Source organism: Rhopalosiphum maidis, chromosome 3 (genome assembly GCF_003676215.2).
Source record: "Rhopalosiphum maidis isolate BTI-1 chromosome 3, ASM367621v3, whole genome shotgun sequence".
NCBI lineage: Eukaryota > Metazoa > Arthropoda > Insecta > Hemiptera > Aphididae > Rhopalosiphum > Rhopalosiphum maidis.
Window position 1 is genome coordinate 27,968,079 of NC_040879.1, and position 15,406 is coordinate 27,983,484.

A 15,406-nucleotide genomic window follows, 5' to 3' on the forward strand; every position below is an offset into this window, starting at 1 on the left:
AGACATAGTAGGTATCAATAACCACGTTTGTCGCCATCTTTATGATGGATGCCTCTGATTTAAACCCTCGTATCCACACTACATCTACTATTTCACAATCTAACACACTTTCACACAGACAAATGCAAATGTACTATTTTCAGTAATAACACTGTAGAATGAGTTATCACAAAACATTTTATATTGTCATAAATAACGCAGAAATAACGAACGTTGTCTTATCAATCTGGTTAAAAGAAAATTTTTATTTAACGTATTAACGTTCAGCAGATTAGACCTCGTAGCGTAATCATAAATGCATTCACTAATCTATCTGGTTTCGTTAATGACGAGTTTGGTTACATAAGAAGCTTCCGACATCAATTGTTTATAGTGTTTATACACTATATTTGTTGATAAAAATTTAATGAAATTAATAAAAATCTATTATTGTATATTTCTCTTTGAAGACACTGTAATGTGCTATTATGCAAACAAATGGTTCATATTTTGAACCCACTATAAAAAGATAATGGAAAAATAAAATCACAATTATTCACTATAGCAACTAAAATCTTATCCTTGATAAATGCGACACAGAAACCAAGATCCAAGTAAAGACAATGTATATTACGAGTAAAGAACCCATTGTTTAAAACAATCCCAATCAGAACGTCAACGATATTCATTTTTGACTCAGAAACCAGTCAATTAAGTAAAAAAACTGCCTTATAATCAAGGCTGAGCAAGTTAATAATTTTTTATTAACTAATTGATACTTCACTTATAATAGTCCATTATTAGTTGCCCTGATAACGCACCTATTAGAGAAAATTCATATAATCTTAAAATCTCAAAAATAGTATTCCTAACCGGTATAATAGATAAGTATAACTAAACCATCTAATATAATCGCAACGTCATAAATCTCAAACAATAGATTTTGTATATTTCTAAGCAGTAAAACAATTTTAAATAGCTTAGAAAAAAATCAGCTACATATAGAAATAATATAAGAATGAAAATTGTTATTTGTTAGAACTTTATTCTTTATTCTGATCAGAAAATTAATAATCCCCTTTAAAAGGATAATATTATCAAATTGTTATCCCTCTACCTTGTGAATTAGATTAATGTCAAAAGTCTAACCTTTCAACGCTGGCTTTACTACCGAACTATTTTCTTATATCACCAGCTTCCACAGACAAATCTTGTAAATACAAATAAGTACCAAGTTCAATTGGAATTAACTTCGAGGATACCATAATATTGCGTTTATTTCTAACCGATGACACGGTAACTTGTTTTTGCTACAAACAAACTTGCTACTTATCGTCCTCTTGAAAAAAATCCAATGCAAAATATACTTAATCAACAGCTACCACACATAAGAAAACTCAGAAAATGAAACCACGCAGTTGCAGAGAATACAACCCAATCGACAGCATTCAAATATAAACTCATTTCAAACATACCAAGGCAAGCAAACCATACCTGACATCACTTTTGCTTCGTTAAAAATATCTGTGTTACCACATTAGTTGCCTATCCTAGTACACAATATAAATTACTTTTCACTGTTAAAGTAGGTACAAAATAGGTCCAATGACATTACCTTGTGATACTCCTAGCTGATATGTTTTTACATTCAGTTATTGCTTCTTCCTGTATAAATTAATTGACGTTCAGTCAAGTAGGATTTGATGAATATGCACCAAATATGCAGTAAATGTTCACGTAGTTTAATAAGTAATCCTTTGTGCCAATCTTTATCAAAAGTTTGCGAAATATCAAGGAGTGCTCCACAGCAATTTTTTTCTTCCAGTGCCTAGTTTATCACGTCTGTGACATAATGGATCTGTTTAATTGTTGAGTGTTTGTTTCGGAATTCGAATTGGTGTTCAGGAGACAGAGATAAGCTGTCTTATTTATATGATAGATTTTAATCGCTTTAAAAGGAGTTTTCGAATATTGAAAACCTCGGACCTGTTTTGTATGAAGTTACTTGTTCAGGTGCTTTTCCTTGTTTAAGTAGCATGATTACCCGAGCTCGTTTTAATCGTTTAGGAACGTATTCTATTGTATGCAGGATAATATCGTGTGTCAGATGAATTGTAGCCTTTTGGATAGTTCTTTCAGCTTTTTTGGGTTTATTTGGTCGCAGCCCGGTACTTTTTTTTAGATTGATATTCGTAACAATTTCTTTTACGATTTCAATTGGAGTGAAGTGTTAAATAGTTTCGCATATTTATTCAATGATCGACACTGCTCTACATCGAGTTCAGAAGCAATATTGTTTGGCTGGAATACATGTTCCAGATGGTGTTAGTACAATTCAGCTTTGTTTTGGTCACAGCTTGCCCATCATCTATCTTCCTTGCGAATTGGTGGTACATAAGCTAGGCCTTTTCGTTTGTTCTATACTATAGATTCTATAGCCTTCCATAACGAATGGTCGGCGTCGTTCTTTGCAGCAAGATTACTCAAGTAAGATTTGAATGTTTCGTTTTTAATTTTTTTTTGTTTTATAATGTAAAAGTCTGGTAGTGCAGTTCCAAATAATTTTTTCGAAGAATCTTTTATTTGGTGCCATTTTCTCGTTTTTGCTCTTCCTTTACTAGTTTCCCATTGCAGAATAGGTGGTTTTGTGATTTATTGTTGTCGGTATTTCAGGTGCTACCAGTTACGATGTATTGAAAACGTTGTTAGTTAGCTGTTCAATTGCATTATCAATTTCAATTGGTGTTATAAGCCTTATAGAAAGGGTTATCATTTCATCTAGGTAATCTCTGAACAGGTAGAAAAATTTATTTATATTTATTAAAGTCTAAAAATTATTTAACAGGAAAATTTGATTCAATAATAAATTTTTCTCATAGCACAATATTAAATACTAATGGCACACAAAACGTTAGAGTCAATATAGAGTCATTTTTGATATTAAAATGGTGATCGAAGAGTATTGTTACCTACTTAATGTTTAAAATCTGATATTATCTAACCAATATTTATCAATATGTTGATTTTATTACCTATAATATACTCATATTTTTTACCACAATTTATGTTTGTTTCAAAAATAAATTGTAAAAAATGTTCTGAAAACATAAGAAAATGCAGTAATAAATTAATTTTTTTTTAAAAATATTTAAAAAAGAAATGATTAACTAAATAAAATTACCTAATAATGAGGATCCTCCAAAAAATATTTTTTATTGAAAAAAGTACGACACTAGAAAAAAATTATATTGTATTAAAATTCCATCAATGTCTATTAGATATGTTATGATTTATGGTTCATAAAGAATTAATAATCAGTGTTCAGAATTTAAAAAAAAAAAAAATCGAAGCTCGATGAAATAAAGGAAGGTATATGTATACTTTATAATGAAAGTTATTAAATTATATATTTTTTATTATAATAAATATTATATCGTTAGAACGTAGGTTTGTAACATGCCTGATGGACTTGAAATGGCGGAACAAAAAGTGCTGCTTGAAAGTTTGTTGGACTATTCACATATAGTTGTAATTTATAAAATTAATATATACGTATTAATATTCTAAGTGGAGCTTCATTAAAATCATGCTTGATTGAACTTCCTTATTTCTTCAACACTTCTTTGTAGTGTTTCCTTGTGATTATATAGTGAAACCATTATGATAAGTCGATAAATAACCTTTTCAAAGTACCGACAAGATGCAATGAACTACGCGTAAGTGTAATTTTTGAAGCATTTATTTTTCCCGTATAAATAATGCTTACAGGAAAGATAAAACCGTTTTGGTAAATATCTCATTAATGTTTTTAAGTTTGTAATTATCATTATCGCGAATTTGAATAATACCTATTGGGATTTTAGTATATTATACAGTAATTGGAATAATTTTTTTCGATTTTGAGTGAAGATGGTTTGTGAGCTCATATAACTAAGTATATTTCATGATATTAATTTTATATTGCTATGTTGAAGTATCTATAATTTATTTTACTATTAGTATGACGGTAGATTAGGGTTGTCATAATTTCATCAAATAAATTCGGGATAGAACAGAAAAAATATTGTTGAACCATATAATAAGTTACCTATGTGTTAAAAAACGAATAATTACATATAATTTTCGTGATTTTGTCAAAGTGTCAACTTCAAATGCTTAAAAATAATCTTTAATATTTTTAAAATATATAATATAAGCTTATTCGGAACCTTGTATTACATGTTTAATTTTTTTGATAGAGTGAAATTGTTTTACTTTTTATAAATATTTATAGAACAAAAAAACTAAATATGTCAAATGTTATAATAGTTCATAAAAAGTTAAAATATTTTGTAAATTATTTTATGCATAAGAAATCCCACTATTAACACAAGATGAAAATTTCAAGCTTTTACGTTTATTCGATTTTGAAATACAATAAATTAAAAAAATCGTTATTTTTTACATAAATAATATCATTGACTATAGATATTATAATTTTTATCAATACCTATCTAATTTTGTAAAAATTGAAATTTCAGATGTCTGTAAAAATTTTAGTGGAAAATTCATAAACTTTTTTCCATATTTCTTGTATGAAAAACTTTTATGAAATCTTTTTTTAATCTTTTATACTTATTTTCACAAAATAGATCAATAGAACACTATAATAGTTTAATAAATATTATTGTTTATATTTATCACCATAATATCGAGAAAATAGATAATACTGTACGTAATGTAACAGTTTATTAAACTATGCCAGAAACTAAAATCAAAGTTAAGTTCTGCATACTATTGTAAATTTGTAAAACTATCCAAATATTTTTTGTTCTAGTTATAAGTTATACACAGATTTATAATTATACAAATTATTCGTCTGATAATCATTACCTTTAATATGATGTGATTAAAATAATAATGATATAATGAAGAGTGAGAAGTTATAGGTAAAATTGGAAGAATACGCACAAAAAACGTAAATACGTTAAAAATATGCATGAAAATTGTTTATATTATTAAACTATTAAATATTTACTATTTTTACTTAATTACTATTAATATTTATTAAATTATTTTACAACCAAAAAAATAAATGCATTTATATAAATAAATTAAATTTGTTACATTGAATATTTGAACAATTTCAATATTTATACGACGATGATTATTCAAATGAATATTTTAACAACGGGAAAACTTCTATAAAACTAACATATATATATATTTGTAAATACTGTGACACTCATATTAAATTATTATATTTTTTTTCATACTTCAAAATTATATGCAGTCCTATATGTTTCATTGTAACAATCTTCTACGTATGAAATTACAGGTTTTGTGTTCAAATATTGTTTTAATTTTTTTATTAAAATTAAATACAAATTAAATAAAAATGTATTTCATGCATGAAAAATCATTAATATGCTATTTGGAAAAAATACCAAAATATACAAAAAAAACTACAGTTATGAACTTATTAGGTTATAGAATACATTTTTATCTCACCTAGCTTTAAATAGAAGACATGAAAAAAATTATGCAATTTCTTTAACATCTCATGGCTAGGTATAACATTTTAATAGAATTTGTAAACAAGGTTATGATATTGATTTGGTAAACATTTTTGATTTATATAATTTCTTCTAACAGCGTAATACGGTGTTACACCAGTATTAATATAAAATATCTATTGGTCCAAAAACTAAAACTAGATTTAAGTTATTTCGTTACTAAAGAATACATTATTAATATTATGTTATATACAGGGCCGTATTAAGGGACAACGTATATGGAGCAAACATGAATATGACGCCCCTAATTCAGCATACGCCTTTTTTTACAAATAAATAACCAAAATATTTTTTGTTTTAATATGCTTTAAAAAATTACAAAATATCTTATATTTTTTTTTATTATCATTGATAATACAGCATTCAATATCAATGTTGCTCTTTTTATTTTAAGAAATTTTAATTAATTTTTTTTGCTAACAAGAAATGTCAACCTGCAATTTTTAATTACCCGCATGAGGCACAAGTCTATAATAGTTAGATATATATAAGTGATTGTATTTCACATTAATTAATGATTATAGTTATAATAGCAAAAAAAACACTAAACCCTAAACCATAGAAAAATATGAACTATATTAAACTTTTGTAACTTTTATAAATGGATTTATACTTGATCCTGCTATATTTTAATGTATTTATTAGACACAGCGACAAATATGAAAATACCATAAGTCTAGAACCCTATAGTTATATAAAGTTCTATAATGATAATTTATTGTACGATTTGTACGTTAGCCATCAGATATTTGATTAGCAATTAATTGAACGTAAGAACAAGAACAAAACTGCAGTAAGTTACTATAATATAGTCTATGATAGTATGATACACTAAATAATATATTGTATATTATTAAAACGTATCGAACACGTTGGGACAATTGAACAGCCGGACACATGCCACGGTGGCTATTATACTATGCGGACCGTAGACGAATTGAAACCACTTCACTATAAATTATATGATATTATATTACCTATTATACAAAATGGCTTGTTTCTTATTGACTAGACCGATTCAATAGCGCATAATAGAAACAACGACTAGAAATACCTCGACGTTCATTAGTATACAGACGAAAATATTTGTATTGTTAGTTTTCATATATTGTATAATGGTTTAGGGTTTAGTAAGAAAAAAAAAACCAACAATATCGATTAAAATCCGACCAACCGGTTGCTTAACATATTCAAGAGATTAAAAAAAAGAAAAAACCAAAAAAATTATATAATACACAATTATTGGAATAATCCGTCTGTGTATAACCGTTAAAAAAAAACAAATAACTCAAATTCTTATTGTCGACTTAATTTCGTTTATTATTACTATCTGTTTTGTTTCACTATACCGAATAATTTTAAAAACGTCAACTTGATTTTAATTTTTAAAAATGTACATCATTAAACCGTAACAAACGAAAGAAGTACACTAAATGGTGAATAATATGTGAATATTATATTACATTGAAACTTTAAACATATTATTCTTCATTCAGATAAATAAATAAGACACTTGTTTATCTTATAATACTTTAAAAATGTATAATTATATTTTAAATTTGGATTTTCGTAAGTAATAATAACATGATAAAATATATATTTGTCCTTCCTTATTCAAATAAATATAAAATTAAATAATCATAGTTATAATATTATGTATTAGTGGTCTTAGATTTTTATATAAATACTCGTTTTTATGAGTACAGTTAATTAAACTTGAAAAGTGTAAAATCCATTTCAAAAGATTCTCAGCATAACGATAATTACAAATAAAAATTGAGGATTTAATATTATTTTTAATTGTTTTTTTCTAAAATCTAACCTTAATTTAAAAACTTTCTTATATGTAAATGTAATACAAGAATTTTTTACCTATTTCTAACAGTGTATACAAGTCGTTTTCGCTTAGTATGTTCCATTATTGTCTATGACTATTTATAAAAATACAATCATTTTTAAAATTCTATAATGCTATTATTGACATTATTGTTCTACAACATTTATTAAAATATTATTTATCGCACTTCATCATTTACACTTAATATGACACCCCATAGCTCATAATTTATTCATGAGATAATATTTATTTATTTACAGAGATAGTATTCGCAGTAGCTTTGCCAAATTTTCACATTTTTTTTTTTTTTTATAACGATATTCCAAATTATTCATTCATAATATGATTTCATGTTTTTTTTGTTTTTTTCCTTGTTTATTGCAGACTAGTGAATATTGATATAAAAAGGAAAAAAATAATAAAATAAAAATCCTATAACCCAAATTAAGTTATTTTTCATGTCATGTGAAAATTTAGTAAGCCCGCTATTACGAGGAAGTTTAGGAGCTTAAAGCTAAAATTTTATTTTATAAATCAATTTATCATTCTTACAATTTAGATTTTATCTTAAAACTTAGGTAAAATCTGATCAGACGTAATCTCATTATTACACAATAATTATTGTGGCCAGTTGATTATGGCATTAGACCGTTTTGAAAATACTTTGAATTAGTATTTAAATTCGTTTAAGATTTAAAAATCAAAATTTCAAAAAAAAATTGCCTAATAAAATCCCTAAAATATTAGGTATATTGCAAAAACATATTAAAAGTATCTTAAGTTATATAATTGTATATTAGTTATTGTAGAGCCATAAAAAAGATGAACATTTTTTAATTTATATATTTTACTATATTACATTCTTAATCTAGAAGATCACCATCACTTTGATGGCAATCAGGTGATTAGAGTTATAGAGTTATTAACACATAAAATAATTTATGCATGTACAAAATAAAAATATTTTAGGTGTAGCAAAAATATTAAATTTTAATTTGGATGTCATTGCCTTAAAAAAAGGTCTCTGCTATACCTAGAATGTCTGTTGTATGAATAGACCACGTTGAATTGAGCTTAAGTTAAATTTGAAAAAAACAGCCAAACGCCAAAAAAAACAACAATATCATAACTTATGACTTATGTTCATTAGTAGGGTTCCCGAACTTATTTGCACTTAAAATTATCGAAATATGCAATAAAAATCATCAAAATATGCTTAAAAATATGCAGCTAAATTTTTACTTTTTTTTTAAATACGCATCCAGCATATTATAATTAAAAATAAAAATTTTAAAATTAGATAGGTATACAAAATAAAAACCGTGAAAAAACAAATTTATTATAATTATTAATTTATAAAAAAAACTGATGCATACTCGTATACAATTATCGATATTGTCGATAAAAAGGTTGGTTTCTACTGACGTACAAGTCAGATACGAGTACAGTAGACTACGATCTTAATTTATTCAAAATATAATTTTTCCCGACAATTTTACGTACATACAAATTTAAATAATGCAAAATATGCACAAATATGCTAAAAATTGCTGAACTATGCACTTTTCCTAAAATATGACTAAATATGTAAAAACATGCAAATTTAAACTTAGTATTTAGTTTCGTTATTTTATAAAACAAATTTATAACTCGCTTAGAATAATCTACGACCACTAGAAAAAAATATGCAAATTCAAAATGTCCTGAACCCTAATCACAAGTATAAAGGCTACCTATTGCACTTAAGAAAAACGTCCATATTTTAATGCTTACGGTTTTCCGAGAACCAAAAATTAAACGATCTTATAGTAGGTACTATTATTTTAGTGATGGATTTTATCAAAAATTGTATACTCAAATCGTCACTGGTATTTTCAGAAGGTTCATCGAAAAAGTAAATATATAAATATATATGTATACAACATACATATACGTAGCTATTAAAATATTTATTAAATATAAGGTGCAGGTTTGATTCGAAAAAATAAACTCGAATTAAAATTTGACATTTATGTTCGTATTTTACGATCACGTTAGCATCTCTTGAAAATAGAATAAATATGAAGTTATAACGTATTCATGTAGGTTGTTCATAGCAAATTAATTAGTCAAGGAATCAAAGTAAGTTTTTTTTTTTTAAATATTCATAGTTAATTTCAAATGGACTCAATAACTTAATTAGTTAAATAATCTCATAATCTCAATGAATTTCAATTTCACTTTTACTGGTTAATTAATATATAAGATACAAATATGTCACAAACATATTTATTATATTCATAACTGTGTGATAAAAACTAATCAATCAACTATAAAAATATCAAACAAAAATTAATTAGCTTATACTTATAACTATGTTCAGTTAATATTTTTCTACACTTTAAAATAATCAAACTTTTGGAGTTAAACAATATATTTGATTATTATATTATAGTCTAAAGCTTAACCGAACTCAAAATAACTATTTTCGTCAATTTTCACACCTTGGATTCAATATAATTTATTTTGGTATATATTTCTCCACTTATTATATATTATTTAATATTTATCATAATTGTCATAATATGTTATTAGGTACTTATTAATACGTTCATAATGAGATGGTATTAAAATTATTTCAGATCTACGGAATAGAGATTGTACACCTTGTATTTTTACTGGCAAATAAAATAACTAGACTATCTGCTATAGTGCTATGACGTCTATAACAAAATGAGTAAGTGTCCATAGACTTCAAACCATTTTAATGCTATCATATAAACGTACTGTATGTGTAAATAAATATGTTTCATTATTTTTTTTTTACATATTTATAAAGAAGCTTTAGAGAAATATGTAAGAAATATTATATTTCTTATTAGCTAAAATAATTTTAAGTTTGGTCCTTTCGACTTTTATTGAGCACAAATTATAACTTCTGGATTTTTTAAAGTTTTACCTTTAATTTATTAAATACCCTTATTTAATGTTCCTTTGTATTATTTTATTTGTCTAAAATATTATTTCTTTTGATAATACGTGGACGTGAACTTACTTCACACTTATTATACGGAAAGAAAGTGTGGCAAAAGTATACAGTTCTCTTCAGTCATAGTATTTATAATGCATGAGAAAAGATCAACAGTTAAGAAGTGGTTATAGCATAGTTCACACCTATATAATTATTTTTGAATTTTCGTATAAGAGTAAAACGCATTACCTATTTAGGTATGAAGGTTAGAAAAAAAATGAAAATTCGTATAGAAATATTAAAAACAAACGCAGCTTGATCGCCCGGAAAATGTTCAAAACTCGCTATTAAAAACGTGAATAGTTCAAGTCGACGTTGGAATATTTGATAATATAACGAGTAACGTTCACGATTCGTTCACCTGCAGCACGCTGCACTATATGGAGGTGAATGCCATATGAACACGCGTTCTTTCCGACCACTGCACCTAGAAATTATATTATTATATACTTGCTACGCACATTAGGTACATACTATTATGTATATACAAATAAAACGAAAATAAGGTTACCGGCCGCGTGTACACGTTGCTACGCATAATGCGACTCGACTGTTGTAATAAAATAAGTAGGTAGATAATTTTAATGACGTACCACATTATCGAGTGCCTGCGTATATACAACCATACGATACGATTTCGGAATATATTATAGGTACCTACCTACCTAAATTATTCGACGGACGCGGTACACGTTTTAAGAGTAAAAACCTTTAAAACGTCGTGCACTCGAGCCTATTTAGTGAATTCGAATATATTTAATAAACGCGTTATTAATTATTTACAGTTATATTCTATCGTGCGTACCTGTAGTATATTATATATATATATATATGTAGGTACTTGACGTGTTATACATATTGTATAGGCACGTATTTTGTTCACTCTTTTCTTCAGTTCATATTTCAAATCCCCACGAAATCGTTTATATATCATATAATTATTGTCTATTATGTATGCAGGGCGATTCGTTTACTTATTAATGAATTGAATAATTTATTGTAATTATTATTTTTAGAGATTTCGAGCATAACCTACTTGAGGTGAGGCAGTACCATTTCTTCTAATATAATTGGATTTTTGATGTAATTCAAGAAGTCTTATGTGGTGGCGACACACCGTCCCATCTCATCAAATAGAACGAAGTTGTTGATGTATAGTAGAACTCCAATTATCCGGACTAATTAATGTCAAGGGTGGTCCGGATAAGTAAATATCCGGATGATTGACGTATGATATATCAAAAGTTATATAATTGTATGAATATATTGTATGTATGTATATATTATTAATAAATATGTAATATAATTTAAAATTCGTAACCATAAACAAATACTTTTAATATATATTTAATTGAAACAAAATAAGCCTAAATTATAATATGTGACATATTTTTAAACAAAAAAAAAAGCTTTTTTTTCTCGTCCAGTTAATTGGACGTCCGGATGATTGGCGTTCGGATAATCGGAGTTCTACTGTACATAGACATTTGGTAATATAGTATATGTTACAGTCAAAGATATAAATTAAGGAATTAACATTAATGACTAGATAATAACGATATTTTCGATCAAATTATAGACTGTTTGTATTCAGTCGATATTGTAGTAACGATATTGATTATAAAAAATAACGTTTTCAGGCAATGATGTGATCAGCAATGTTTCCGTCTATGCTATGACAATAATTCCGAATTTTTTCAGTCATAAACTCATAAATCATAATTTATAAAAAAAGTTCATTGAAATTAACTAAAAATTATAGTAATTATTATAAGTTTATTAAATGTGTACAATTTTTAAAAATTGATCCATACACAAAATGTTGTAGACTAAATGTTACGTATATTTTATATTTTAAGTGAAACCGTAATATTGGGCTATTATCCTTAATACACACACACACACACACACAGATTAATGAATCAAGAACTACTAATTCGAACTTTGATTTAGACACGTCAATGTTTTCAAAACAAATAATCATTCGATTTACAATTATTTATAATACAAAAAGATAGGCGGTCCTCATTATTGGAAAACTAAAATTTGTATCGCCACCAAAGGGTAATCCTTAAATCGTACAAAAATCTAATCGTATTTATTCGAAGTATCAGTACTCGAGTAGAAGCATTACTAATGGATAAATGTAAGGGGAGGGGGGGACATCGAGTCGTTCTGTATATTATAATATCGTGATATACACGTTATGATGCAGTCAGTGTACCACTACCATATACGTAATATCATAGTACGTAAACGGTGCACATGCGCTATACACGACGGCGGTTACTCGAACTCGCTTCATTAATGAAAATATTTGTACCTAAATACGATATCATATAGTTATACCTAATCTACGAGACGGCCGGGCGGTGGTTTGATATCGCAGTAGTATTGCTGCAGCAGCTAAGGTATATTATGGGTATAGAGGCACCCCTTACGGTTTTCATAAATAATTCATTAGGAACAACGGTGATAAATTTGAGCGATCGTTCTAATATGTTATATGTAGGTGCACACGATCGTGAGCATAGAACACGGCGTTGTATTATATATTTTAATAGGCGCGCAGCACATGTAGGTACCCACGTCGCACAGGCAACAGGCGTTTATGGTACTATAATATAATATCGTGTAATATGTATTATATATACACCTATAATATAAAGGCGCACGCGCATACCTATAGTTTTTATACGCTTGCGCACTGCGTATATCGGGCATAATAATATTATTACCTTTATTTTTTTATTTAACTCGTATCAATAAAAATGTAAAACAGCTTTCTCGTCCCGTTTTGTACACGTTATGTACGTGCGTATTATCTCCCGCACATTAACGAGAGACTGCAGCGTTCGCGCGCTATTGGCCGTCGTCGTCGGTTACATTTACGAGCAAACTTATATATATATATATTACGCGTATGCGTGTGTGTGCGCGCGCGCGTACAGCTGCAGATAGGTAAGACGACTAGAACGCTGTTACAATAATACGGCCTGTGCGGCTGTGCAGATGACGGCGTTTTCTCTCTCTTTCTCTCTCTTATTTCACGCGTATATCGTGTAAATACGATTGTGTGCGATGTGCGCACACGCGAGACGCGCGATGGTCGACGCACGCCGATAGATGATACACGTATAGATGCGACGCCAACGCGTACCTCTGGTTATTAATGTTTAATAGGCGTGTGGAGGCATACGATAATAAGACTAAACGTTTTACTCGTTGGCGGGAAAAATATAAATGTCTATATTAAGCGGAACGAGTGTATAGGGAGTTCGTAATTCGCACCAAAGTCGATGTCTATCAGTAATAGGCAAGCTGTCGAATAGTAATTTTCACGACAATAAGTCTTTTTATTTCTAGCACAAAAATACATACTAAATTAGTAAATTACAATTTTTGGCTGAAATAATATAATAATTATAATATTGTATAGGTTTTAAATCAATGCTGACGTAGAACGGTGTAAATAACCACTCAGTACCTACAGACCGAATATCCAATGTCTTTATAGCTTCTCATTTCTCAATATATTATACTCGAATATCGAAACTCGTACGATTATTCTTTCGATCGTACATATCTTATAACAATCGATTTTGATTTTGGTATATATTGTGTAAGAACCATTTTCCACCAAAGTGACCGTCGGCCGTTATCACAACGACACCACGACCGTTTTCTGCCAAAGGTTACCAATAAAAAATAAAAAATGTTTATAATCCATAACAAAATTCTTCTTGGTATTCTTTTCCGCGTTTAACAATTCGCTATAGTGAATTAAAATTAATATTAAAACTTTTAAGCTTTTATTTGAGTTTCTATTAAAATTGTTTAGATTTTTTCATCCCCCTCGCTATTCGAATAATACGATAATATTATAGGTGATAGTAGGTAAATAATGCGATTTAATTATGGTTATGGACGAGGTGGTAAATCTTCCGAGAAATTGAAAAAAAAAAACTATATCAGCATTTATACATTACCTAGTAGCATTCAATATGCATACATATTCCACGCACGACGAACTTAACTATATGTTAATATATTATATCATACGAATTCGACTCCTTTCACAAGTAAACGATCCGTTGTCGCCATATATAATACGTATTATTTTTATAAGATGGCCGTTTTCTGAAAAACTGCGAGTCTAAACTGCGATCATCAACCTTTAAATAAATACACGATTCGCGTGTATTATACGCGAATTATGTGTTTTTCGTCGTATCAGCCATATATTTTATGTATAAATATAATTCTACACTTCTAAAATATATTTCTACGTAGCCGCGTATGCCGTAACAATATCGCAAACATATTTATTTTGAGTCTTTTCCCCGTAGTATATATACAGTCGCTCTGGAAAACGCTATTCGATAGAAACAGCAACCATCACCACCCTTTACCACTTGAAATAGGACCGTTTACAGCCGCGTTCGGCTTCGGTTTTCACATCGTCATCGTATTTATACACTGTGCACTAACAATAATACGTACTATGTATACGATCATAACTGCTGTATGTATTGGCGAAGAATGCGTAACCATTTTGTTTGTACGGGCGTCCCTACGCCACCGCGGTGCAGTGTAATAATAGTGTACATTATTGTCGAGTAATAATATTGTGTTATTGATTCTGTGTATGTATAAAAGCGATACAACGCAGACGTAGCGTTAGGTACACCGTATCCTGGAAAATTATATACGACGGTAAAGATTAAAATGAAAACACATAACACATAAATCATATAAGCCCGGTATAAACGGGGTAGTATGTATATATATATTTGTATAGGATGAGGGACGAGTGGTGTGTGCGCTATTCACGGTTGTTTAACAACGCGTCCACGGTACAGTTTTCAATTTGAAAAAAAATCCAAATAAATTTGCAAAAATTAAATAAATAAATCGATAAGTGTGCATTGTGTCGTTAAATTGTATTACAGCTGAGCCTAAAGAAATGTATACGTTAAATTATGATTATTTGTTAGTGATAACGTTTTTATTTTGAAAAAAAAT